Consider the following 27,061-nt stretch of genomic DNA (forward strand, 5'->3'; position numbering starts at 1 on the left):
AGTAATCCTGTAGCCGAGTACAGAGTTTCCTTATCTTTCTGGACTCGAGGCAGACTGGACTGGAAAAATAATATTTACTCAGGGCACCCGTACCAAAAATTGTTTCCAGAAAGACAGAAAACTGCTAAAGACAAGCACTACACTCGTAGAGTGTGTTCACAGAGCGTTTTTTGTAAGGCAAAAAAAAAATCTGCTTCAATATTCCTTCAGGAATTGACAGCGTTGTTTGACCATGTTTTTTGCATTTTTTCTTAAGCCGTTGAAGCTAATGCAAAAGACGCAGGCAAAAAAAGCACCAAACGGGCGCCGCAGGTATTTTCTGCCTTCTATTCATTTCAATTGGAGGTCAGAGGTGGAAACCACTTGAAGACCATCAGCCCCCCACTCACAGTAATATGACCATCAGCCCCCCACTCACAGTAATATGACCATCAGCCCCCCACTCACAGTAATATGACCATCAGCCCCCCACTCACAGTAATATGACCATCAGCCCCCCACACACAGTAATATGACCATCAGCCCCCCACTCACAGTAAAATGACCATCAGCCCGCCACTCACAGTAAAATGACCATCAGCCCACTATTTACAGATTCCCCCTGTAGATAGTGCCACACAGCCCCTTGTAGGTAGTGCCACACAGACCCTTGTAGGGAGTGCCACACAGCCCCTTGTAGGTAGAGCCACACAGCCCCCTTGTAGACAGCGTCACACAGCCCCCTTGTAGATCGTGCCACACAGCCCCCTTGTAGATCGCGCCACGCAGCCCCCTTGTAGATAGCGCCACACGGCCCCCTTGTAGATAGCGCCACACAGCCCCCTTGTAGATAGCGCCACACAGCCACCTAGTAGGGAGTGCCACACAGCCCCTTTGTAGATAGTGCCACACGGCCCCCTTGTAGGGAGTGCCACACAGCCCCTTTGTAGATAACACCACACAGCCCCCTTGTAGATAGCGCCACACGGCCCCCTTGTAGATAGCGCCACACAGCCCCCTTGTAGATAGCGCCACACGGCCCCCACAGCATTTGTTCAAAAATTCCTTGCAGAGCCTCCGGGTGCATGTGGGCTGTCATTTCTTAAACATGTGCGAGTATGCGCTCTATTATGAATCTCATTGTGACTGCCTTGGACTTCCCACTGCACTAAGTTAAAGTTGCTTCCACTACTGATATTTACAGAACAGAACTATAAAAGTGCGGGAAGTCACTGGGAATCAGGATCTAAAAAACAAATGTTGGATGACTGAGCGTAAACCAAAAAAATAACCGTGAAATATAACACATGAAATCATGTTACAATCGTAGGCAAGGTCCATTTTGTATCGCCGAGGACGATTGTAATAATACGTAATTTAAAGTCACCTTTATGTGACATTCCCAAGCTCGCACACACACGCACACGCGCCCACACACATTTACGATTTTACCAGCGGTACATTTTGGGTAATGCTAACACCGGCAGTAGCCGATAATGAAGATGATAAATTTAAAGTTAAATATCGCAGCGAAAAAAAATCCTCTCTCAACATCTATTACGCCATTGTTTTCTTACTGAAAAGAGCTTTCAAATGAGCCCCCACTCGACCCCCCATGCCATTTAAGATTTTACTGGCCCCGCCCACTCCACTGCCCCCAAGGGGTTGGGGGTGTTGTTTTTTTGGTGTTAACTGGTAGATTTTATGACCCCATTAAAGAGGCTCAGTCACCACATTATAAGTGGCCTATATTGCACATGATGTGATCGGCGCTGTAATGTAGATTACAGCAGTGTTTTTTATTTAGAAAAACAAACATTTTTGACGGAGTTATGACCTATATTAGCTTTATACTAATGAGTTTCTCAATGGACAACTGGGTGTGTTTTACTAAATGACCAAGTGGGCGTTGTACAGAGGAGTGTTTGACGCTGACCAATCAGTGACCAATCAGCGTCATACACTTCTCCCCATTCATTTACACTGCAGATAGCGATATAGCTATATCGCTATGTGCAGCCACATAAACACACTATAACGTTACTGCAGTGTCCTGACAATGAATATACATTACCTCCAGCCAGGACGTCATGTGTATTCATTCTCTTGACCACTTCTGTAGCGTCTCTGTGAGACTACAGCACAGCACAGCGAGATCTCGCTGTGAATGACAGTTTACAGCGTAATATCGCGAGACTACGCCTGCTATGCTGTAACTCACAGAGACGCTACCGAAGTGGTCAGGAGAATGAATACACATGACGCCTGGCTGGAGGTAATGTATATTCATTGTCATGACACATGAGTAGCGTTATAGTGTGTTTATGTGACTGCAATTAGCGATATAGCTATATCGCTATCTGCAGTGTAAATGAATGGAGAGGAGTGTATGACGCTGATTGGTCACTGATTGGTCAGCGTCAAACACTCCTCTGTACAACGCCCGCTTGGTCATATAGTAAAACACACCCAGTTGTCCATTGAGAAACTCATTAGCATAAAGCTAATATAGGTCATAACTGCGTAAAAAATGATTGTTTTTCTAAATAAAAAACACTGCTGTAATCTACATTACAGCGCCGATTAAATCCCACCAAATTTCAACCCTCTACCTCGAGCCGTTCAAATGTTATGAAGGTGTTCCGGAACTTTTGGTGGGCACTGTATAGATATATATATATATATATATACACACACACCGCTACAGACCACTGCTCTGACTCTAGCATGGAACACAGCTCCCCCTAGTGGTGGCTACAGGCAATTTTATCAACTTTGGCTCCAAACTCCCTAATGTGATGGTCCCCAATATGAATTTCTCCAGCTGTTGCACAAATTACAACTCGGAGTGTGCCATGGCAGCTGGCATGCTGGGAGTTGTAGCTTGTGCAAAAGCTGGAGAGCCTCTGGTTGGAGGTCATTTCTCTAATAAACATTTATGAGGCCCTGTCATATTTTGTCTATGTCTTAAAGGAATATTCCATTTTCAACAAATACATTTTTTTTTGTATAATGAAAAGTAATAAAAATGTTCATTATACTTTTTGTATCAAGTTCATCGTTTTCAAGACCTCTGCTTGCTGTCATTCAATAGGAATCATCATTGTTTACTTTTAGAGGATAACAATCAGTCCAGGTCATGTGATGGACACACAGGTGAACGGATCATTTCAAAACACAGCTCTGACAACTGTACTGTAAGGAGCCGTGCACCTATGTCCCCATCACATGATCAGGGCAAGTAAACAATAAACGCTGCTATTGAATGACAGCAAGCAGAGATCTTGTAAACTGCAAGAAATTGTTTCAGAAGGTATATTGGAAAATTGTATCACTTTCCGTAATACAAAGAATCAGCTTTATATGCCGACAGCGTAATACCCCTTTAAGAATGGCCGACCAAAATACAGAAAACCATAAACTCCTACATGATATAATGACACACGAGTGAAGTATTTCTTATATTTCAGCCTCTAGCTGTCAGGGCATGCTGGGAGTTGTAGTTTCTCAAGAGTGGGAGTGGCTATCACTATTTAATGCGCCCTCCTTCTGCAGCATTTCTTGACCTGTCTGCGTCCTGCTGGGAACGGGTTCTCACCCACCCACTTAGTAAGTATGGCCTTTTTTGTGGTTTTGAAGTTATCTATGTCCCATTTTTTCCACTATGGGAGCATGACACTGTGTGGGCATTATACTATATGGGGGCAGCTGTGGGGTTATTATACTGTATGGTGGCAGCTAGAGGGCATTATACTGTGTGGGGTCACTATGGGAGCATGACACTGTGTGGGCATTATACTATATGGGGGCAGCTGTGGGGTTATTATACTGTATGGTGGCAGCTAGAAGGCATTATACTGTGTGGGGTCACTATGGGAGAATGACACTGTGTGGGCATTATACTATATAGGGGCAGCTGTGGGGTTATTATACTGTATGGTGGCAGCTAGAGGGCATTATACTGTGTGGGGTCACTATGGGAGCATGACACTGTGTGGGCATTATACTATATGGGGGCAGCTGTGGGGTTATTATACTGTATGGTGGCAGCTAGAGGGCATTATACTGTGTGGGGTCACTATGGGAGCATGACACTGTGTGGGCATTATACTATATGGGGGCAGCTGTGGGGTTATTATACTGTATGGTGGCAGCTAGAGGGCATTATACTGTGTGGGGTCACTATGGGAGCATGACGCTGTGTGGGCATTATACTATATGGGGGCAGCTGTGGGGTTATTATACCGTATGGTGGCAGCTAGAGGGCATTATACTGTGTGGGGTCACTATGGGAGCATGACGCTGTGTGGGCATTATACTATATGGGGGCAGCTGTGGGGTTATTATACCGTATGGTGGCAGCTAGAGGGCATTATACTGTGTGGGGTCACTATGGGAGCATGACGCTGTGTGGGCATTATACTATATAGGGGCAGCTGTGGGGTTATTATACTGTATGGTGGCAGCTAGAGGGCATTATACTGTGTGGGGTCACTATGGGAGCATGACACTGTGTGGGCATTATACTATATGGGGGCAGCTGTGGGGTTATTATACTGTATGGTGGCAGCTAGAGGGCATTATACTGTGTGGGGTCACTATGGGAGCATGACACTGTGTGGGCATTATACTATATGGGGGCAGCTGTGGGGTTATTATACTGTATGGTGGCAGCTAGAGGGCATTATACTGTGTGGGGTCACTATGGGAGCATGACACTGTGTGGGCATTATACTATATGGGGGCAGCTGTGGGGTTATTATACTGTATGGTGGCAGCTAGAGGGCATTATACTGTGTGGGGTCACTATGGGAGCATGACACTGTGTGGGCATTATACTATATGGTGGCAGCTGTGGGGTTATTATACTGTATGGTGGCAGCTAGAGGGCATTATACTGTGTGGGGTCACTATGGGAGCACGGCATTGTGTGGGCATTATACTATATGGGGGCAGCTGTGGGGTTATTATACTGTATGGTGGCAGCTAGAGGGCATTATACTGTGTGGGGTCACTATGGGAGCATGACACTGTGTGGGCATTATACTATATAGGGGCAGCTGTGGGATTATTATACTGTATGGTGGCAGCTAGAGGGCATTATACTGTGTGGGGTCACTATGGGAGCATGACACTGTGTAGGTTGTGTATAGGGGGAGATTTGGCGGGACTAGAGGCGTGGCTTAAAAGAAAAAAAATTGCTGCTAAACGCATTCGTTTTCCCTTTTCGCGATACTTGAAAGTTGGGAGGTATGACTCTCTTAATCTGTACGTGTAAGAGCTGGGTGACAACTAACATGGCTGCCATATAGCTCCTACAGGCAGGGGTTGTCACCCAAGTTTTCAAGACTCCTGAATGGTAAAAACAACAAAAAAGCACCAAGGGATGCATCTCTGTATTACTACATAGATTTGACTTACAGGGTCCTGGGAAAGCTGGGTGCGGCCCCTGTGGGAGGAGTAACGGCGGCTATACTGGTTGTCACCTCACTAGTTGACAACTCAAGGACCTGTAGGTGCTCTCCTCCAGCTGTGGTGACCCTACAAGTACCAGCATGCACAAACTTCTATACCATGACTATCCCCAGCAGTGGCCATTACTCACCTACGCGCCTGGACAGCCCCAGCTCCTCATTGAGCCACTGGCAGATGATGGCAGGCATGGGTCTCGCCTGCCCGGGATCATCACACGCCGCTCGTTACCCTGCAGTTGTCACCGGAGCTTCCAGGTCGCATCCCGTCTCTATGACGACCGGCACCACAGCGACCGTTAACAAGGCCACAGTGTACTGGCTAGCTGGCTATATTACTCTAGTGCGCCACCTGCTGTCAGGTGATGTCCAGTACTCCAGGAGGTCAGAAAACTTCAGCACTCCTGCTGTTATGAAACTACAACACCCAGCATGCCATGACAACTACAGACTGCATTTTCCAGGCAAAGGCTGTCAGGGCATGCCTTTGAATTGTAGTTTCACATCAGCTGGCGTGCTGAAGGTTACTGTCCCCTTAATTGTTTATAAATCATATAGTAACCTCCTGTCACATTATAATATAACTACAGTCACTAACGTCACCTGTCAGGGTGAATTTTGATGGGGCACGTGACATATTTGAATATAAGGCGATGTTCACACACTGGCGTAATGCTATCTGTTTATAATGGCGCTGTAATGTTTCCATCGTACGACAGATCAAAATTGTGGCCTATAAACCCCACTGAATTACAATGGGGTCAATCTGGCTTCTGTTGAGGTTTACGCCATTGTGACGGCACAGAAAGAACGCTGCATGCTGCGCTATTTTTGCCCTCAAAAGGGGCGGAAACCTTGACCGATTCCCCGAAAAGAACGCCGAACGAGGAAAGTGAATGTTACACTTTTCTATAATAAATAATTGTAATGAATACTGATTGTTATCTGGGCTTCATATGTTGCGGTACTGTGCGCACGGTCAAAAATCAAGCACGTTTTACCGCCAATTAAAATGGTTTTGCAATGCAGTTGTGTCCATCCCGGTATCAGCTGCTGCAGAACCTCATTATACAGATCTCAGCTGCTGCAGAACCTGATAATACACATCTCAGCTGCTGCAGAACCTTATAATACACATCTCAGCTACTGCAGAACCTCATAATACACATATCAGCTGCTGCAGAGCCTCATAATACATATATCAGCTGCTGCAGAGCCTCATAATAAACAACTCAGCTGCTGCAGAACCTCATAATACACATCTCAGCTGCTGCAGAACCTCATAATACAAATCTCAGCTGCTGCAGAACCTCATAATACACATCTCAGCTGCTGCAGAACCTGATAATACACATCTCAGCTGCTGCAGAACCTCATAATACACATCTCAGCTGCTGCAGAACCTCATAATACACATCTCAGCTGCTGCAGAACCTCATAATACACATCTCAACTGCTGCAGAGCCTCATAATACACATCTCAGCTGCTGCAGAACCTCATAATACACATAGCTGCTGCAGAGCCTCATAATACACATCTCAGCTGCTGCAGAACCTCATAATACACATCTCAGCTGCTGCAGAACCTCATACTACACATCTCAGCTGCTGCAGAACCTCATAATACAAATAAGGGTGTTACATATCAGTCAGTGGTGAACAGGACTCTCCCACTTATGCTTTATACACACGTTGCGTAATTTGATGCGGAAAATACGCTTCAAAACCGCAAGGAACCGCAAGAAATTCGCAGGTAAAAACTGCACCCAACTGCACGTTTTTTGATGCGGTTTTTACGTTTTGATGCGTAAAACGGTGCGTGTTCATGCTGCTGATTTTGGTGTGTTTTTCCTTAGAACGAGGCAGATACAATTTGCAAGCGGAAACGCAGCATGTACATGAGATTTTCGCACGCAAAACCGCAAGTAATACGCATTGTGTGCATTGAGCCTTAGGCTTCATACACACGTTGAAGAATTCAATACGGAAAATTCAAATCAAAACCGCAGATAAACGCAAGTAAAATCCGAACTTAAAACCGTTGTTAGGTGCTGTTTTTACTTTCAACGCGGAAATAGGCGGATTATATCATTTCAACGACGGTGATGCAAAATAAACATGCTGTATGTGTATATATATATTGTATTGTATTGTATTATCAAAGAAGACATCTTTCCATTCCGCTATATGGAGTCATTATTTGGCTGCAAGTAACATGGCCGCCTGACTGCAATGTTGTCACAAAGCTAATATCAGGGTTGGGGGTCACTTATTATGACAGGGTGTGGTCACTGTAGTGATGTCACAGAGCTAATAATATCAGGGTTGGGGGTCACTTATTATGACAGGATGTGGTCACTGCAGTTATGTCACAGAGATAATATCAGGGTTGGGGGTTACTTATTATGACAGGGTGTGGTCACTGTAGTGATGTCACAGAGCTAATATCAGGGTTGGGGGTCACTTATTATGAGAGGGTGAGGTCACACTCACATATGATGTCATAATGACACTCACATATGATGTCATAATGATAAGAAGTTATATAATCCCTGAGCACGGTGACATCAGCGCCATTTTCTGAGTTGATGCTTTTGCTGACACTTCATTTTGCTGACACTTCATTTTGGTTCCGGAAGAGCGATCTAGTTTGTATTACACATCTAGTGTTTACTTTCCGAGCTTCTTATTGATCCTTGATCAAGGCCCAATAACACTGGGGCCACCTGAGAACATAGTTCTCGAATTTGCCATCAACCCAGTTTCAGGTAACTAAGCCATGAGTTCCCGAGAGCTGCGTCAGCTGACTGCTGACAATGATGCATGGCTAAGCCGACCTGAAAATCAAGGTAAGTGACATGTTTGGGGAGAGATAGACAATATTCCCACCCTGTAGGAACTTTCCTGGGAGGGGTTATCCCTGGGGTCTGTTGGGTAATGTTTTAGTTAGACAGTGCATTTTCCAACTTTATTTATTTTCCTTGGGGGCGGTTTTACCTTCAGCCCAGTTCCACCCCTGCCTTGTGACGTCTATACTCAGCAGCTTTACTCAGCCCATAGTTGAACTGATCTTTGCAGGGGTTCCCCTCTCCCTAATTCCCATAACAGCAGCAGGGTCCGTCCCTATGTCCCAAAAGTAATTGATAAAAACTTGTAAAATTCTAATAAATTATAACCTCTTTATAGGTCAGGCGATTATTATCCAAAGACTCAGGTCTTCCCAAAGAGAACAGGGAAGACCACCTACCATCGATGATGTCACTGGGAGGAGGGAGGGACGGGTCAGAGTTCCTCTGCGGCGCAGGGGACAAGAAGAGAGCAGGGAAAGAAGCCGCTCTCCACTAAGACCCGTCCCAGCGGAGCCCTCCAGAATAACAGGAGAGAGCAGCAGGGATGACGGCCGTCAAGCAAGTGGATCTGCAACCAGCACCACTGGATTTGAAATCAGATGGCCAAATGCCATTCCACTCCACCGCAGACCCATAGAGGTACCAGCTCCGAGCAGACCTCCTGCCGTGATGACACCACCGCCACAGGCAATGCCACAGGTGCAGCCACCACCACCACCTGCACAAAACCTGCCTATGCAGGGAAGACGGCAGCCTAGGCCCAGAGGGAGAGCGCTGCAAATTCAGAACCTCCCAACAAGGAATATATCATCTCCGGAGGAGGCAGAGTCATGTGTCATCTGTATGACTGAGTATGAGACCGGGGAGCTGGTCACAGTGCTACCATGTACCCATACCTTCCATCAGGGCTGCATCTCTACCTGGCTCCGCACCAACCCTCAGTGCCCCCTGTGCCGTAGCCACTGCTTCCAATGAAGCACCAAAAACACAACTTAAAGCTTCAAGAAGAAAGAGAAGATCCTGGCGCTGGCAGGGGAAGAAAACATCTTGTATTCATAGGAACACTGATCCCATCATGTACGGTGACCCTGATAACTGCGACATCTCCAGACTCGGATGTTGTCATATATTCCATCCATTGTCATATTATTCCGAAATATAAAACTATTTACCATCTTTATATCTGGTGTGTAGAGTTATTGTTTACTAAATATATCATAATACACCACAGCTGCTGCAGGACCTCATCATACAGAACACACACCTCAGCTGCTGCAGAACTTCATAATACATATCTCTGCTGCTGCAGAACCTTATGAAAGTCCTCAGCTGCTGTAGAATATTATAATACACACATCAGCTGCTGCAGAACATTATAATACACACCTCTGCTGCTGCAGAACGTTACAAAACCCACCACAGCTGCTTCAGAGAAACACAATACAGACCTCAGCTGCTGCAGAACATCACAATAGAGACCTCAGCTGCTGCAGAACACGATAATACATAATACATACCACAACTGCTGCAGAACCTCATAATACACACCTCAGCAGCTGCAAATTTATATTAAAAGAATGATAGTGCTACATATCACTCAATGGTTAAAATTAATATCTCTCTACTCTTTAGAAAGAGGTTCTGGGGCAGCTGGGTGTGTATATAAGAAATAATGTGCCTCTACTATAAAGTATAAAGAACATGAGGAGTCCCCTACGGCCTTGTGCTTTTCTATGGTCACAGGTGATCTTAGGCTTGTGTGCAGCGACCATGAAACCCATTTTATGAAGCTCTGGACACAGATCTGGTGCTGATGTCACTTCTAGACGCAGTGTGGATCTCTGTAGTGAGTGATATACCAGAGGACAGGAGATTTTTACACTCCACGATTCAGCACTTGGCGGCCCTGCTTTTTGAATTTGCATGGTCCACCGCTTTGTATCTGAGCTGTCGTTACTCCTAAAAGCTTCTACTTTACATGACCTGCCTAGGTAGAGTCGTGCGTTAACCTTAGATCATCCTATCCCCCCACCCCCATTTTAGTAAAGACACGTGACACCGAGGTTGGATGTGAAATGGCCACAGCAGCCGTTTATTAATTTCACAGTTTTATAAAAACAATTTAAATCCGAAACATTCGGATAACTAGTTAGGAATCCGCCATAGAATTCCTCCTAATAATTCACATGACCCAACATGGGTCAGAATCGTAAATAACAATTTAACGTTAACATTAACCCGAGCAGAGGAAGTCCTTGAAGCCCCTTCAGATGTTCCTTTTTAAGAACACACCGAATTAGCCATCTGCAAACCACCAATTACCTCCAGCCGTAAACCAGCTCGGAAGCACCGTTCACCTCTGCAGATGGCTCCAACCACTAGAAGTCCACTTCAAGGGGATAACACCCGATGAAGCCCTCAAGTGATATACCGACCACCAGAAGTCCACTTCAAGGGGATAACACCCGATGAAGCCCTCAAGTGATATACCGACCACTAGAAGTCCACTTCAAAGGGATAACACCCGATGAAGCCTTCAAGTGATATACCTTCTACCAGAAGACCACTTCAAAGGGATACCACCCGATGAAGTCTTCAACCATGTACCTTTTTTGGGGGACGCATACCCCCGATGCGACCCCCCCACCATTTTGTACTGACTGGCCTCAAGGACTCCCCCCGCCAGCTGCCATGACAACAGAACCTACTCCGGAAAAAAGAAAAACATGTTAAATAAGCACACAAATAAAACACAACGCTCATAGACGGACGTACATAAGACCTAAGGAGTAACAAAACCAAGGGCGGGAGGGTGGGAGCTTACTGTTCTTGTGTTACTCCTCCCGCTGCTTCCGGCTCAATGCCGAGAAACAGCGGGAAGCGCAGAACAGCCCCCCCCGTCCCCCTTAACTCCTCCCCGTCCCTGCTCCAGCTCCTACCAACTCTCCCTCACCTAAGTAACCCTTTCCCTACCAGGACGGTCATGTCGGCCTCCCTTAATCCCTGCGGGCTGCGTCCAGCCTCTTCTTGACCTGCCTAGGTAGAGTCGTGCGTTAACCTTAGATCATCCTATCCCCCCACCCCCATTTTAGTAAAGACACGTGACACCGAGGTTGGATGTGAAATGGCCACAGCAGCCGTTTATTAATTTCACCGTTTTATAAAAACAATTTAAATCCGAAACATTCGGATAACTAGTTAGGAATCCGCCATAGAATTCCTCCTAATAATTCACATGACCCAACATGGGTCAGAATCGTAAATAACAATTTAACGTTAACATTAACCCGAGCAGAGGAAGTCCTTGAAGCCCCTTCAGATGTTCCTTTTTAAGAACACACCGAATTAGCCATCTGCAAACCACCAATTACCTCCAGCCGTAAACCAGCTCGGAAGCACCGTTCACCTCTGCAGATGGCTCCAACCACTAGAAGTCCACTTCAAGGGGATAACACCCGATGAAGCCCTCAAGTGATATACCGACCACCAGAAGTCCACTTCAAGGGGATAACACCCGATGAAGCCCTCAAGTGATATACCGACCACTAGAAGTCCACTTCAAAGGGATAACACCCGATGAAGCCTTCAAGTGATATACCTTCTACCAGAAGACCACTTCAAAGGGATACCACCCGATGAAGTCTTCAACCATGTACCTTTTTTGGGGGACGCATACCCCCGATGCGACCCCCCCACCATTTTGTACTGACTGGCCTCAAGGACTCCCCCCGCCACAGCGAAACAGGCCTTGACCACCTTAAGCCTGTGAGTTCCTCCACACCACCACCGCCCTTTCTATTCCTTCTGCTATCGCCAAGCTCCAAAGATCAATGCCAACCTCGGTCAGATGAACCCCGTCACTCCTCCAGAAATTCCCCACTCCTGACTCCAAATCCCTATGCCTCACGCAAATGCCCCCGTTTTTTGCCACAAAACGGGACACCGCCCGATTAACTTTAATGCGAGCCTTATTGACTCTCTCCACAGATCTAGCTAACCGCCAATGCTTTCTTGGGACTATGTCCGACCACACTATCACCAACTTGGGATAAGATACCCACAAACACAACATATCATGTTTGATATCCCGCACCAACTCACGAAAGGGGCGGACTCCTAAGTCATTCCCACCCACGTGCAACACTAAGACCTCCGGAACCCTATCAAGCCGAGCATATGTCTGGAATTCCGCCAACACCCTGCTCCACGACATACCTCTAAAACCCAGCCAATGCACAACCGCATCCTGTCGCGGAATGCGCAACTGGCGACCATTCGGGCGGACGTCCGCCCTCAAAGCCCCCCAGTGCACGTAAGAATGACCCATCAACCACACCAAACACGGAGGCGAATCTGAAACGGAAAAAACAATTAGGCACCACCATATAACATTTGTATAGCGTTAACAGCAAAATTCATAACATATGGGGGCGGACATAGGACTTAAACCTGTTGGACTCCCAACGACCATTACGCCTCACCCCCTCATCATCCAACCCCCAGCGCCCCGCTTCTGTTGCTGCGCCAATCCTGAAGGAATGAGATGAATATGAGCCTGCCGCGACACCAACCACCATCAAACATTTTTTAAATACAGCTCCAAACTGAAACCTGGACAAAAATGACCCGTCCACATGACGTAACAAAGGCAAATCTGGAGACCCCCTGTTTGGCGTAAAACCCCGCATGCACTCTACTGGGCACATAACCGACCCCGGGGCGCAACCCCTTCAAAGCCTGCGATACCAGAAATTCCTTCGATACATCCTGAAAGCCCCGCAACTTAAACCCAAACGCCACCGCAGATATGAACCGGTTCACCTTCGCCACTGACAACCCCGCCTCCCAGGCGTCCCCTAACCAGTACAAAAGTGCCACCAACCTGTCTCTATCCGTATTGACGTCACCCAACTCTCTTACCCACTCCTCCCACTGCCTCCAACAAGCAGCATAAGCACTCCACGTCGTGCGCGCCAAAGACCTTTGTACCAATTGTTCTACGGGACCGAGACCAGATCCCAAAGATGCTCCGGACAAGCCAAACCGAGACGTTCCGCTCCCGGTGCCAATTGCCGAAACCGGTCCCACTGCGAGCGAGAAAGAGCATCAGCGATACAATTCCGTACACCCGGGACATGCACCGCCACCACCCACGCGTTCAACGACAAACACACCAACACTAAATGTCGCAACAATTGAACTACCGGAGGAGAGGACGCCGTGATGTTATTAATGGCAAGCACCACCCCCATGTTGTCGCAGTAAAAACGGACCTTCTTATCCCTGAGCCTGTCCCCCCAAATGGTAGCCGCCACCACGATGGGAAACAGCTCGAGCAGGGCCAGATTCCGCGTGAGTCCACTGGACACCCAGCTAGCCGGCCATTGACCTGCGCACCACGGACCTCCCCCGTAAGCTCCAAAACCACCCGCCCCAGCCGCATCCGTGAAAATATTCAAATCACTCGTATCCTGCGCTGGGGCCATCCATAGCGAGCGACCATTGTACTGGCCCAAGAAGTCATCCCAAACCTGAAGATCAGCTCGGTGCTCCTCCTTGAGCCGCACAAAATGATGCGGCGCACGCACTCCCGCCGTTGCCGCCGCCAACCTCCTACCAAACACCCTCCCCATCGGCATAATCCGGCAGGCGAAATTCAACTTCCCCAGCAGCGACTGAAGCTCCCTCAGCGCCATTTTCTTCATTCTACAAGCCCGTCGAACCTCCAGCCTCAACGCACCCAACTTATCCGCCGGGAGACGACACTCCATTGCCACCGAGTCTATTTCGATGCCCAAAAAACAAATCGTCGCTACCGGGCCCTCCGTTTTTTCCGGCGCCAAAGGAATCCCAAACTCCCTCGCCACCTTCTGTAGAGCATGAAGCAAATTACCGCAAACCGGCGAACCCCCCGGGCCAACGCACAAAAAATCATCCAAGTAATGGATCAACGAATCGACCCCGGATACTCCCCTCGTTACCCACTCCACGAAGCTACTAAACGCCTCGAAGTATGCACAAGAAAGGGAACACCCCATCGGAAGGCACCGATCCACGTAAAAAGCCCCATTCCAAAAACAACCCAACAGCCGTTGGCTTTCTGGATGGACCGGCAACAACCTGAACGCCGCCTCGATGTCAGTTTTTGCCAGCAGCGCCCCAGGACCCGCAGCCCGCACTAACCCCACCGCCTTATCGAATGAGGTATAAACTACGGAGCACAACTCGTGATCAATCCCGTCATTTACCGACGAACCCTTGGGATACGATAAATGTTGAATCAAACGAAATTTTCCGGGCTCGCGTTTAGGGACAATACCCAAAGGGGACACAACTAAATCTTTTACCGGCGACTCAACAAACGGCCCCGACATGCGGCCCAACGAAACTTCTTTTAACAACTTTTCCGACACGACTTTTGCATGCAAGTAAGCCGATTTTAAATTCCTCCGCGTAACCGGAACCTCATAAGGAGGCGGAGGAATAACAAAACCAACACAAAACCCTTCATAAAGCAACTTAGCCGCCGCCCTATCCGGATACTCATTTAGATAAGGGGCCATCTTTTCCACCCTCACCGGCGACACCCCCTTGACCAGCCGCGTGCTGGTTACCTGACCTCTTTTTTCGCAGACATTTTTCCGCCCCGTGTGATGCACCATTACACTCGGAACACACGTGCTTGAACTTGCACGTGGCCCCGAACTTGCACTGACCTTCATTAAATTGCCAGCAAAACCCCGCCTTTCCCCCGCCGCTTTGTCCAACCTGACTAGACTGGCCTCCCTGGCCGGCGCTCCCGGGAAAGGACTGCCTAACCGGGGCCGTAACCCGTAACCAGAGAGCAATATCCTTCTGGTCCCACCGAATCGCCGGCCGAACCGCCTTCCGCTGACGGAATTGCTCATCGTATCGCAGCCACGCTTGCCCCCCATACGCCCTATGAGCCTCCCCAATAGCATCAAAATAACAAAACAACGCCGAACAATTTTCCGGCGCCTTTTCCCCTATCACACTAGCCAATATGGCGAACGCCTGCGACCAATTAACGAACGTCTGCGGGATAAGCCTATACCGCCGCCGTTCCTCCTCGTCCTTTTTACTCTCATCCCGCTTGCTCTTATCCAAATTAAATTTAGCGAGCGGCAAGAGAGAAAAAATTTCAACATACTCGTCCTTCCAGATCCGCTCGCGCACCTCCTGCTTTAAATGCGCCCCCAACGGACCTTCAAAACAAACGTACACCTCCCCCCGAGCACGATCATCAATACGCACTCGATCGCCGTCCTTCTGCGCCTCGGTCTGTACCGACACCGCGACCGCCTCTCTAACCGCCGCCACCGGACGCGCCTGTAACGATCCCACGTCCCTGGGGCCTTCCCAAACTACCGCAGGGGACACTTCCGCTACTACCGGCGCCGCGGCCCTGTCCAGGCGCCCCACCAGCTCCCGTAAGCAACCCACTAAGTCTGCCAAACCCGCTCCGTCGCGTCCGCCCACGCCACTACCGGCCCCCGATGCAATGCTAGCAGCCCCCCCGCCGACACCTGACATAAAAATCGCTGGATAAGACAATGATGGAGTTATACACTCACCGGGCTGCACAGGCGCTGTGTTCCCGTCAGCCGGACCATCCTGACCTCGACGATACGCGTCCAGTTCACCTTCCTCCAATTCTTCTCTCGCCGACGACTGTCCATCCCAACGACATCTTCGGAACGGGGATGAGGACGCGCTGACCGATGGGCCGGCAACCTGCCGCCTGACCGCCGGGACCCAGACTTCCGACCGGACCTGTTGCCTCGACGTCGCTGCAGATCTAGGCGTCCGTCTAGACGATCCTGACGAAGCCTGCCCCCTGGCCGGAACATCACCATGCGGGGCGGCCGTACCTTGTACTCCACATCTTCCATCTGATGGGGGAGGGGTGACAGGGAGCCCAGCCTGCGACTCCCTGCTTACCGCCGGACCCCGTCGCGGCCTGGGATTCCTGCCAGGACGCAGGGCCTGGGAAGGGGCGGTCCTCCCAGCTGCCTGGCCTGCAGCGTCCGGGATCGGGCTCCCCCTGCGACGCCGTGTCCGCGGGACTGCCTCCGGGCTGAGGCGCTCTGGAGGTCGGGACCGCCGAGAGGGACGGGTCGACCCGGCCTGCGTCGCCGTCACCCCTGGCAACGCTCTCTGCCCGCCCAGCGCAGGAGCGGTTGTTGCCGACTCCCCCCCGCCGCCATAGCCATGCTCGTGAGGGGGCCGGGGGAGGGGAGCCTGTCCTTTGCAACAGACCCCGAACGCCGTGCCCGACGTGGCGAAACGGCGTCCGGGATCCTCGTTATGGCAGCCACGGTCTCCTCTAGCCATCCGGGACCGTGGTGCACAGCAGCGGCACGCAGCCGCTCCAACATTAAGGCCTCTGCCATCACTAAAAGCACGGGCAACGGGGGAGCTTACTGTTCTTGTGTTACTCCTCCCGCTGCTTCCGGCTCAATGCCGAGAAACAGCGGGAAGCGCAGAACAGCCCCCCCGTCCCCCTTAACTCCTCCCCGTCCCTCCTCCAGCTCCTACCAACTCTCCCTCACCTAAGTAACCCTTTCCCTACCAGGACGGTCATGTCGGCCTCCCTTAATCCCTGCAGGCTGCGTCCAGCCTCTTCTATATTAGCGCTTAAAACTGAACTGGGCAGATTTAGCAGATAATAATAATAACACTTACAGGTGACCGGGGCAGATCTAACAGATAATAATAATAGCACTTACAGGTGACCAGGGCAGATCTAGCAGATAATAATAATATCACTTACAGATGACCGGGGCAGATCTAGCAGATAATATCACTTACAGGTATATGGGAAAGATCTAGCATATCTGAAATTTCATGAACGGAGTTGTGGTAAAGGTGGCATCCTACGACAGTGCCATGTGTAAAGTCACTAATCTCTGCAGTATGACTCACACTACTAGCAATGTCTGTCAATGGAGATTACATGACTGTGTGCTTGATTTTATGCACCTTTTTGCAATTGGTGTGGCTGAAACACCTGAACTCACTAATTGGAGGGGTGTCCAAAGTCTTTCGGCCATATAGTATGTCTGCCTTTGGTCGGCATCTTTCATGATCATTTGGGGCAGGAAAAGATATTAACAGAAAATGGTCTAAATAAAAGGTTAACTTTTGTGTATCTACTGACATGTCAAATGTCATTGGTGGGGGGGGCATATTATCTGGGACTGCACCATGGCTTGTTTGACCGCTATTTGAATTGGACTGTAATGCAGATGGACCCTGTCTAATCCCACAACTGTTGTGGGGGGTAGGAAATGCAGCAAAAGTCGCTACAGCTGCTTACTATTCATTACCCAGCATGCAATGGGGTCAAGAACCAGAACCTCTTTTTAGATGGTCTCTCCAATTTGAATAAAAGAGGGGAGCCTAAGTGTGTACACCCCCATCCCATTACCAACAACTTTTACCCGAATGCCTCCACCTTTTAATAAGTTAAACTCCTGGATGTCTTATGTAACTATGTAAATAAACGGACACAAAAAGTGATGAGTGTTAAAGTTTTCTATATACAGGATTTTATTTCATGCAAACAGATAACGTGACAGCTCGTTGCATGAAGAATTGAAAAAAAAACTATTGTCGCCAAAAGAAATGATAAAAAATACTCCACGGAATAATTTAACAGCATTAAAGATTATTTAATAAATACAGTACAAAAAAATCCTTCACAGGCATGAGAAGAGTCCAAGTCACGATTCAGAAGACAGATCTTGTCCCCCATCATTCAAAATGGTATCACCCGCTAATTACAGCTATCTATATTAACCCATTCCCTCTTTAGCCACTTTTGACCTTCCTGACAGAGCCTCATTTTTCAAATCTGACATGTTTCACTTTATGTGGTAATAACGTCGGAATGCTTTTACCTATCCAAGCGATTCTGAGATTGTTTTCTCGTGACACATTGTACTTTATGTTACTGGAAAAATTTGCTCGATATGTTCAGTATTTAATTGTGGAAAAACACCAAAATTTAGCGAAAAATTGCAAAAATTAGCCTTTTTCTCAACTTAAATGTATCTGCTTGTAAGACAGGCAGTTATAACACACAAAATTGTTGCTAATTAACATCCCCCATATGTCTACATTAGATTGGCATCGTTTTTTGAACATCCTTTTATTTTTCTAGGACGTTACAAGGCTTTGAACTTTAGCAGCAACTTCTCACATTTTCAAGAAAATTTCAAAAGGCTATTTTTACAGGGGTCAGTTCAGTTGTGAAGTGGCTTTGAGGGCCTTATATATTATATTATTATATATATTTATTTGCATTGTGCACAGAGAAATAAGTATTTGATCCCTTTGGCAAACAAGACTTAATACTTGGTGGCAAAACCCTTTTTGGCAAGCACAGCAGTCAGACGTATTTTGTAGTTGATGATGAAGTTTGCACACATGTTAGATGGAATTTTGGCCCACTCCTCTTTGCAGATCATCTGTAAATCATTAAGATTTTGAGGCTGTCGCTTGGCAACTCGGATCTTCAGCTCCCTCCATAAGTTTTCGATGGGATTAAGGTCTGGAGACTGGCTAGGCCACTCCATGACCTTAATGTGCTTCTTTTTGAGCCACTCCTTTGTTGCCTTGGCTGTATGTTTCGGGTCATTCGGGTCATTGTCGTACTGGAAGACCCAGCCACGAGCCATTTTTAATGTCCTGGTGGAGGGAAGGAGGTTGTCACTCAGGATTTGACGGTACATGGCTCCATCCATTCTCCCATTGATGCGGTGAAGTAGTCCTGTGCCCTTAGCAGAGAAACACCCCCAAAACATAATGTTTCCACCTCCATCCTTGACAGTGGGTGTTCTTTGGGTCATAGGCAGCATTTCTCTTCCTCCAAACACGGCGAGTTGAGTTAATGCCAAAAAGCTCAATTTTAGTCTCATCTGACCACAGCACCTTCTCCCAATCACTCTCAGAATCATCCAGATGTTAATTTGCAAACTTCAGACGGGCCTGTACATGTGCCTTCTTGAGCAGGGGGACTATTGCACCAACAGTTGTCTCCTTCTCACCCAGCGTCTTACTTATGGTTTTGTAGCCCATTCCAGCCTTGTGCAGGTCTATGATCTTGTCCCTGACATCCTTAGAAAGCTCTTTGGTCTTGCCCATGTTGTAGAGGTTAGAGTCAGACTGATTAATTGAGTCTGTGGACAGAAGTCTTTTATACAGGTGACCATGTAAGACAGCTGTCTTTAATGCAGGCACCAAGTTGATTTGGAGCGTGTAACTGGTCTGGAGGAGGCTGAACTCTTAATGGTTGGTAGGGGATCAAATACTTATTTCTCTGTGCACAATGCAAATAAATATATATAATTTTGACAATGTGATTTTCTGTTTTTTTTTAAATATAATCTATCTCTCACTGGTAAAATTAACCTAGCCTAACCTTTGACAGTGGGCAAACTTACAAAATCAGCAAGGGATCAAATACTTATTTCCTTCACTGTATATTAGAAACCCCAAAAAAGTCACTCCATTTTAAAAACTTCACCCTTCAAAGTATTCAAAACAGCATTTAGAAAATTTCTTAACCCTTTAGGCCTCATGCACACTTCAGTTTTTTTCCTTCAGGGTGCTATCCGTTTTTGTCACTGATAGCATCCTGAACCCATTAATTTCAATGGGGCCATGCACACTACAGTTTTTTTGACGGTCCGTTGCTCTGTTCCGATCCAAAGTAGAGCATGTCCTACTTTGGTCCGGGATTCCGTGACCTTGAGGCCCATGCAAGTCAATGGGGCCGTCAAAAAAACTGAAGGCACACGGAAGGCATCCGTGTGCCATCCGTGTGCCATCCGTGTGTAACGGAGCCGTTGCCTAGCAACGGCCGGGCGGGCAGAAAAACATTAGAAAAATATGACACTAATCGGCAGCCACTTGTCTCTATTAATAACTGATAGAGAAAAGAGGCTGCTGATTATAAATAAAATAAAAAGCATTTCATACGTACCCAGTCGTTGTCTTGGAGACAAGTCCCTCTTCTTCCTCCAGTCCGACCTTCTATTGTGACGCTGCTGCCTGTGATTGGCTGCAGAGGCCGCTGCAGCCTGTGATTGGCTGCAGAGGTGGTCACGTGGGATGAGGCGTCATCCCTGGAGGCCGGCCTTCTGACGTCATCCTGACGTGCTTGACCGCCACTACAGCCTGTGATTGGCTGCAGCGGCGACATGGATTGAACGTCATCGCTGGAGGCCGGACAGGAGGAATGTACGTATGAACTTATTTGTATTTGAATTTTTTTTAATTACATTAAAATGTTATTTTCCGCGCGCCGAGCATGGTACTGTCCAGGGTGCTGAAAGAGATACCGGCGATCAGTGCAGCCCATTAACTCTTTCAGCACCCTGGACAGTACCATGCTCGGCGCACGGATACGGAAACACGGAGTGCACACGGAAATCACACGGCCGCTAAAACGGGTTCACGGACCCGTCAAGAGCGGCCGTGAAAACGGTGATGTAAGTGTGCATAAGGCCTTAGACTTTTCACAGGAATTAAATCAAAGTAGATGTGAAATTTACAAATTTCATATTTTTTTGCAGAAATTAATTTTTAATCCAATTTTCTTTATAACACAGAAAGTTTTACCAGAGAAATGCAACTCAATATTTATTGCCCAGGTTCTGCAGTTTTAGGAGCTATCCCACATGTGGCCCTAGCGTGCTACTGGACTGAAGCACCGGCCTCAGAAGCAAAGGAGCACCTAGTGGATTTTGCAGCCTTATTTTTATTACAATATATTTTAGGCACCATGTCAGGTTTGAAGGGGTCTTGCGGTGCCAAAACAGTAGAAATCCCCCAAAAGTGACCCCATTTGGGAAACTACACACCTCAAGGAAATGATCTAGAGGTGTAGTGAGCATTTTGACCGCACAGGTTTTTTACAGAAATTATTGGAAGTAGGCCGTGAAAATTAAGATCTAAATTTTTCAAAGAAAATGTAGGTTTAACTAATTTTTTCTAATTTCCACAAGGACTGAAGGAGAAAAAACACCACCAAATTTGTAAAGCAATTTCTCCCGAGTAAAACAATACCCCACATGTGGTAATAAACGGCTGTTTGGACACACGGCAGGGCTTAGAAGGGAAAGAGCGCTATTTGGCTTTTGGAGCTCACATTTAGCAGGAATGGTATGCGGCGCCATGTCACATTTACAAAGCTTCTGGCAGTTCAGACACACAGCGTGTCCTCGCTCATCCGACGCGATTAAGTTCCTGTGGGAGGAAGTGAGTGACGTCACAGCGTGATCTCGCGAGGACACGCTGTGTGTCTGTGCACTGCCAGAAGCTGGGTGGTAACGAAGAGAAGTGGATGATGCTGATTCGTCAGCATCATACACTTCTATTCACAACGCCCAGCTAGTAAAACAAGTAAAAACGCCTAGATGTACGCACACAATACACGCCCAGTTGTACTTAAGAAAGGCTCATTTGCATAAATATAAAAATGGTCATAACTTGGCCAAAAATGCTCGTTTTTAAAAAAAAAAAAATGTTACTGTTATCTACATTGCAGCGCCGATCTGCTGCAATAGGAGATAGGGGTTTGAAAATCTGGTGACAGAGCCTCTTTAAGTGCAGCACTCGCATTTGAGCGCTGCACTTAAGGGGTTAATGGCGGGGATCGAAGCCGTTCCAGTCGGATGTCAGCTGTAAGATACAGCTGAGATCCGGTGATGCGATGATCCGGAGATCCGATTATGGCATCGGCTCAGCTTCTGAGCCGGTGCCAAACATTTGGCGTATGGGTACGGCAATTTGCAGGAATTCAATGCTTTCCATGGCGTACCCATACGGCAAATGTCGGGAAGGGGTTAAGATAAATTATTTAAATCCACACTGATAATAACATCCTAAATATGTACACCCTGGACTAAACCAAAAAAGATAAAAACATGAATAATACAATTGTTCTCTATCGGTTTATTTTTTAGAGGGTTTCTGACTAGTGGGGGTCCGAATTCCGGGACCCCCACTGATCCTGAGAATAAAGGGACCACAATGCTAGTTTAGTGCTGTGGCCCATTTCAAGTTTTTTCCTTCACAGCGATGCTCCCGGACATTGGCTGTGCAGGGAACTTCAACCCGACCCCATTCACTTGAATAGAGCTGTGCGGCAGTTCTCCAGCAGTCGGGCCCCCAAAGATCAGAAAGTGATGTCATATCTGAAAGTGATGTCATTACATTTCAAACTTCCCGTGTGCGCAGGTGGTCTCGCGCTCATGGGTCGGCCGGTGACGTCACATCACCGTGCCGACGTATGTTAGTGTTAGCCAGGGGCGAGCGCCACTCACTCCCTGCTACCAGCGTACCAGCAGGGTACAATCATAAAACTGAAAAAATGTGTGATGTACACATTTCCTGGCATTGTTATTTTTCTCAATAAACAGGTCAGTCCAGGGTAGGGGGGGGGCAGGCGGGGCATGTGCCTCGGACGCAACTAAGAGGGAAAGTGGGGGTGGGTGCCAGGGCCGCACCGTCCATGTCGGCGGCCTGCTGACTCCCTAAGGGTGGCGGTGCCACTGAAACCAGCCGCCGCCACCCCCCCCCCCTAGGGATAAGAGATGAATGGCCGGGTATGTTCCATGTCCGGCCATTCAGCGACTTTCAATGATGCAAGCGGCGCGATTACTTCTTTGCGCCAATGAAAGGCGTCATCGGGCTGCTTGCATCGTTGAAGGCGCAGAATGACTTGCCCTGTCAATCAGCTCCTTTCAATGATGCAAGCAGCGTGATGACATCTTCGCACCGCTTGTGTTGTTTAACCCCAGTAGACCTGCTCAGAAGGGAGCAGGTCTGCATTGCCTCCGGATGGCGCGGGAACGGGATTAAGGTGAGTATGTAAAGTTTTTTTTATCCTAATACAAATGTGAGCAGCATTTTCTACAGGGGGGCTCTATCTACAGGGGGCTATATACAGGTGTGGGATATATGTCAGATACTATATAAAAGGGTGGGCTATATCTACAGGGGGGCTATATACAGGGGTGGGCTATATATGGGGAACTATAGGGGGATCTATATGTGAGGCTCTATATACAGGGATTGGCTATATGTGGAGCACTATTTATAGGGGGATATATAGGTAGGGCACTATCTACAGGGGTGGGCTATGTGTTGGACACTATATACAGGAATGGGCTCTATGTGGAGCACTATCTATAGCGCGAGCTATATGTGAGGCATTTTCTACAGGGATGGGCTATATGTTGGACACTTGTGGGGCACTATATACAGGGGGGCTATATGTTGGGCACTATATACAGGGTTGGGCTATATGTGGGACACTATCTACAGGGGCTCTATGGGGTCACTATCCACAGGGGGATCTATGTAGGGCCCTATCTAACAGCGCAAGGGTCGCTTTAATCATCTCTCTTCTGACTGGCAAGGCCTTTGCATGGGCAAACCCTATCTGGGAGAGACAAGGACCAGAGACCAGTGACTTCCGGGGACTCCTCCGGACATTTCGCATTGTGTTTGAGGAGCATGGACGAGTCTCCTCTGCCGCGGCTTCCTTGCTGAACCTACACCAAGGAGACATCTCCGTGGGGGATTACGCCATCCACTTCCGCACCCTGGCGGGAGAACTGTTGTGGAACAATGAGGCCCTGGTGGCTAAATTTTGTCATGGACTGTCTCCTAACATTAAGGATGAACTTGCCGCTCGAGATCTGCCGTCTACCCTGGATGACCTCATCCTTCTGGCCGCCCGGATTGATAGAAGGCTCTGAGAACGGCTCCAAGAGGTTCGTCGGGAGGGAGGTCTTCCTAGTAAAGTCTCTACCTTGCAGCAACCCCTGCTGTCCTCAGATGCCGATCCTCCTAAGGAGTCTGTGAGGATGGACCAATGTAAGCTATCTACCCAAGAGAGACAACACAGACACACTTCAGGACTCTGTCTTTATTGTGGCTTCGGAGGCCATCCTGTGCGTCTGTGTCCCCAAGAGCCTCAAAGTCTAGGGTTGGAAGGAGAGACAACCTTGGTCAAAGAAGGACTAAATTGTCCGTCTAAATTGTCCATACCCGTGACCATAGTGTCCGGTGAGAAAACGCATCAGGTCTCTGCGTATCTGGACTCTGGATTCGCTGCTAATTTCATTTGTAGAGACCTGGTGGACCTTCTTCAATTACCCACTACCCCTGTGGAGAGGCCGTTGATGGTTGCATCGGTAAATGGACTACCTCTGCCAGACCCAGTTATAGCTGTGACCAAGCCGCTGAGGCTCCAAGTAGGGGCTCTCCACTCTGAGCTTCTATCGTTCTATGTCCTATCCAATGCCGTTAACCCTGTGCTGCTGGGCCTGCCTTGGCTCCGACTACATGCCCCAGTCCTGGACTGGAACTCTGGAGAGGTTCTCCAGTGGGGCCCCGAGTATCACAGCTGTTGCCTGGTGCAGATTCGTTTGGCTCAGCCTCCTCTGCCTCGGTCATTGGCAGGATTGCATGGTCATTATGCTGCATTTTCGGACATCATCAGCAAAAGGGAGGCGGAGATGCTGCCCCGCACCGGGCGTATGACTGTCCTATCGAGCTGATTCCTGGTGCATCCCTTCCCCGTGGTAGGGTATATCCTCTCTCCTTGCCAGAGACTCTGTCCATGTCCGCCTATGTTAAAGAGAACTTGGAGAGGGGCTTCATACGGAAGTCTTCCTCCCTGGCTGGAGCCGGGTTCTTCTTCGTCAAAAAGAAGGATTGCTCCCTGCGTCCTTGTATTGACTACCGGGGTCTCAATCAGATCACGGTGAAAAATAAGTATCCGTAGCTACTGATCTCAGAACGGTTTGATCGTATACGTGGTGCCAAGATTTTTTCCAAACTAGACCTGCATGGGGCTTACAACCTAATCCGGATTCTCCAGGGTGAAGAATGGAAGACTGCATTTAACTCCGTGATGGAAACTATGAATATCTAGTAATGCCCTTCGGCCTGTGTAATGCTCCCGTGGTCTTCCAGGAGTTCGTTAATGACATTTTCCGTGATCTCCTCTATGTTTGTGCTGTGGTCTATCTTGATGACATCTTGATTTTTTTCTCCAGATCCTATGACGCATCAGAGACATGTCCATCAAGTTTTGCTGCAGTTGAGAATCGTCTGCACGCCAAGTTGGAGAAGTGCGTGTTTGAAAAAGATGCTCTACCCTTCCTGGGCTACATTGTCTCGAATAGAGGTGTCAAGATGGATCCTGAAAAGGTAAAGTCTGTCCTGGAATGGCCACGCCCTCAAGGCTTGAGGGCCACACAGCGCTTTCTGGGATTCGCCAATTTTTACAGACAGTTTATTCCAAACTTTTCCTCATTGACATCTCCTATCTCTGACCTCACTAAGAAGGGCATGAATGCCAAGGTGTGGACTCCTGAGGCAGAGTCCGCATTCAATAGCCTGAAGAGTGCCTTCACGTCAGCCTCTATCCTCCATCATCCAGATGTTTCCCTACAGTTCTCGTTGGAGGTGGACGCATCCTCTGTCGGTGCTGGTGCACTCCTGTACCAGAGAGGTTCCAAGGGCAAGTCAATGGTATGTGGATATTTCTCTAAGCTCTTCTGCCCAAGGACATTATGGACTTTGTTTCTTCCTGCTCAGTGTCTGCAGATAACAAGGTTGCTCACTCCAGACCTGCTGGCCTGCTCCAGCCATTGCCTGTGCCTGATGCTCCCTGGTAGCATATAGCTATGGACTTTATCACTGACCTGCCTCTCTCTGCTGGATGCAGTACTGTCTGGGTGGTGGTGGATCGATACAGCTTCTTATACCACACCACATGGCGCTGTAGTGCTTCAGGACATGATCTGACAAGTCCACCCCTCCCATGTACCTATTGTAGTCTAGGATGCAGTCTGGTTTGGGGTTCTCTGTACTGGTACCTTGTACAGGTACATGGGTACTGGTGTGGCCATGTACTGATGTCAATACAAGGACATCTCTCTTGTCCTTGTACTTGACACACAATATGTTGCTGCTAGAATGTGCCCTGCTCTCACCCCTTCTTGATTTCCCAAGAAGAGTCTTAGGGAGGCATCTCATACTTTTTCTAGCAGTGCCGCATGCCGCAGTACTTCTGGAAGCGAGGCACATGGATAGTGGGACGCTGGTATAAAAGTTATCCAGGTAGAGGTGGTAACCCTGGTCCAGCAGTGGATGCACCAAATCTCACACAATTTTTGCATTAACTCCCAGTAAGGAGGGGCATTCTGGGGGCTGAATACTGGTGTCCTTCCCTTCATATATCCTAAATTTGTACGTATACTCTGATGCACTCTCGCACAGCTTATACATCTTCACGCCATACCTTGCCCTCTTACTCAGCAGGTACTGGCGGAATTGAATCCTCCTTTTAAAATGTACCAAGGACTCATAAATAGAAATACAATTCCCGGGGGTGTATTTTTGGGAAAACCGGGCACTGAAATAGTCTAATAGGGGTCTCCGTTTATACAAACGGTCAAAACTAGGGTCATCTCGGGGTGGGCACTGCTCATTATCAGTATAATGTAAGAAGCAAAGTATTGCCTCATAACGCATCCTGGACACGGCCATGCGGTACATCGTTGTGTGGTATAAGAAAAAGCCTCATTTTTTGTTATTTAAGGTTCCAGTTCAGTTCTGAAGAGGCTTTGAGGGACATATATATTAGAAACCCCTTTAAAACACCCCATTTTCGAAATGAGGCCCTCAAAGTATGCAAAACAGCATTTAGAAAGT

The sequence above is a fragment of the Rhinoderma darwinii genome, unplaced genomic scaffold (genome assembly GCF_050947455.1).
Source record: "Rhinoderma darwinii isolate aRhiDar2 unplaced genomic scaffold, aRhiDar2.hap1 Scaffold_441, whole genome shotgun sequence".
NCBI lineage: Eukaryota > Metazoa > Chordata > Amphibia > Anura > Rhinodermatidae > Rhinoderma > Rhinoderma darwinii.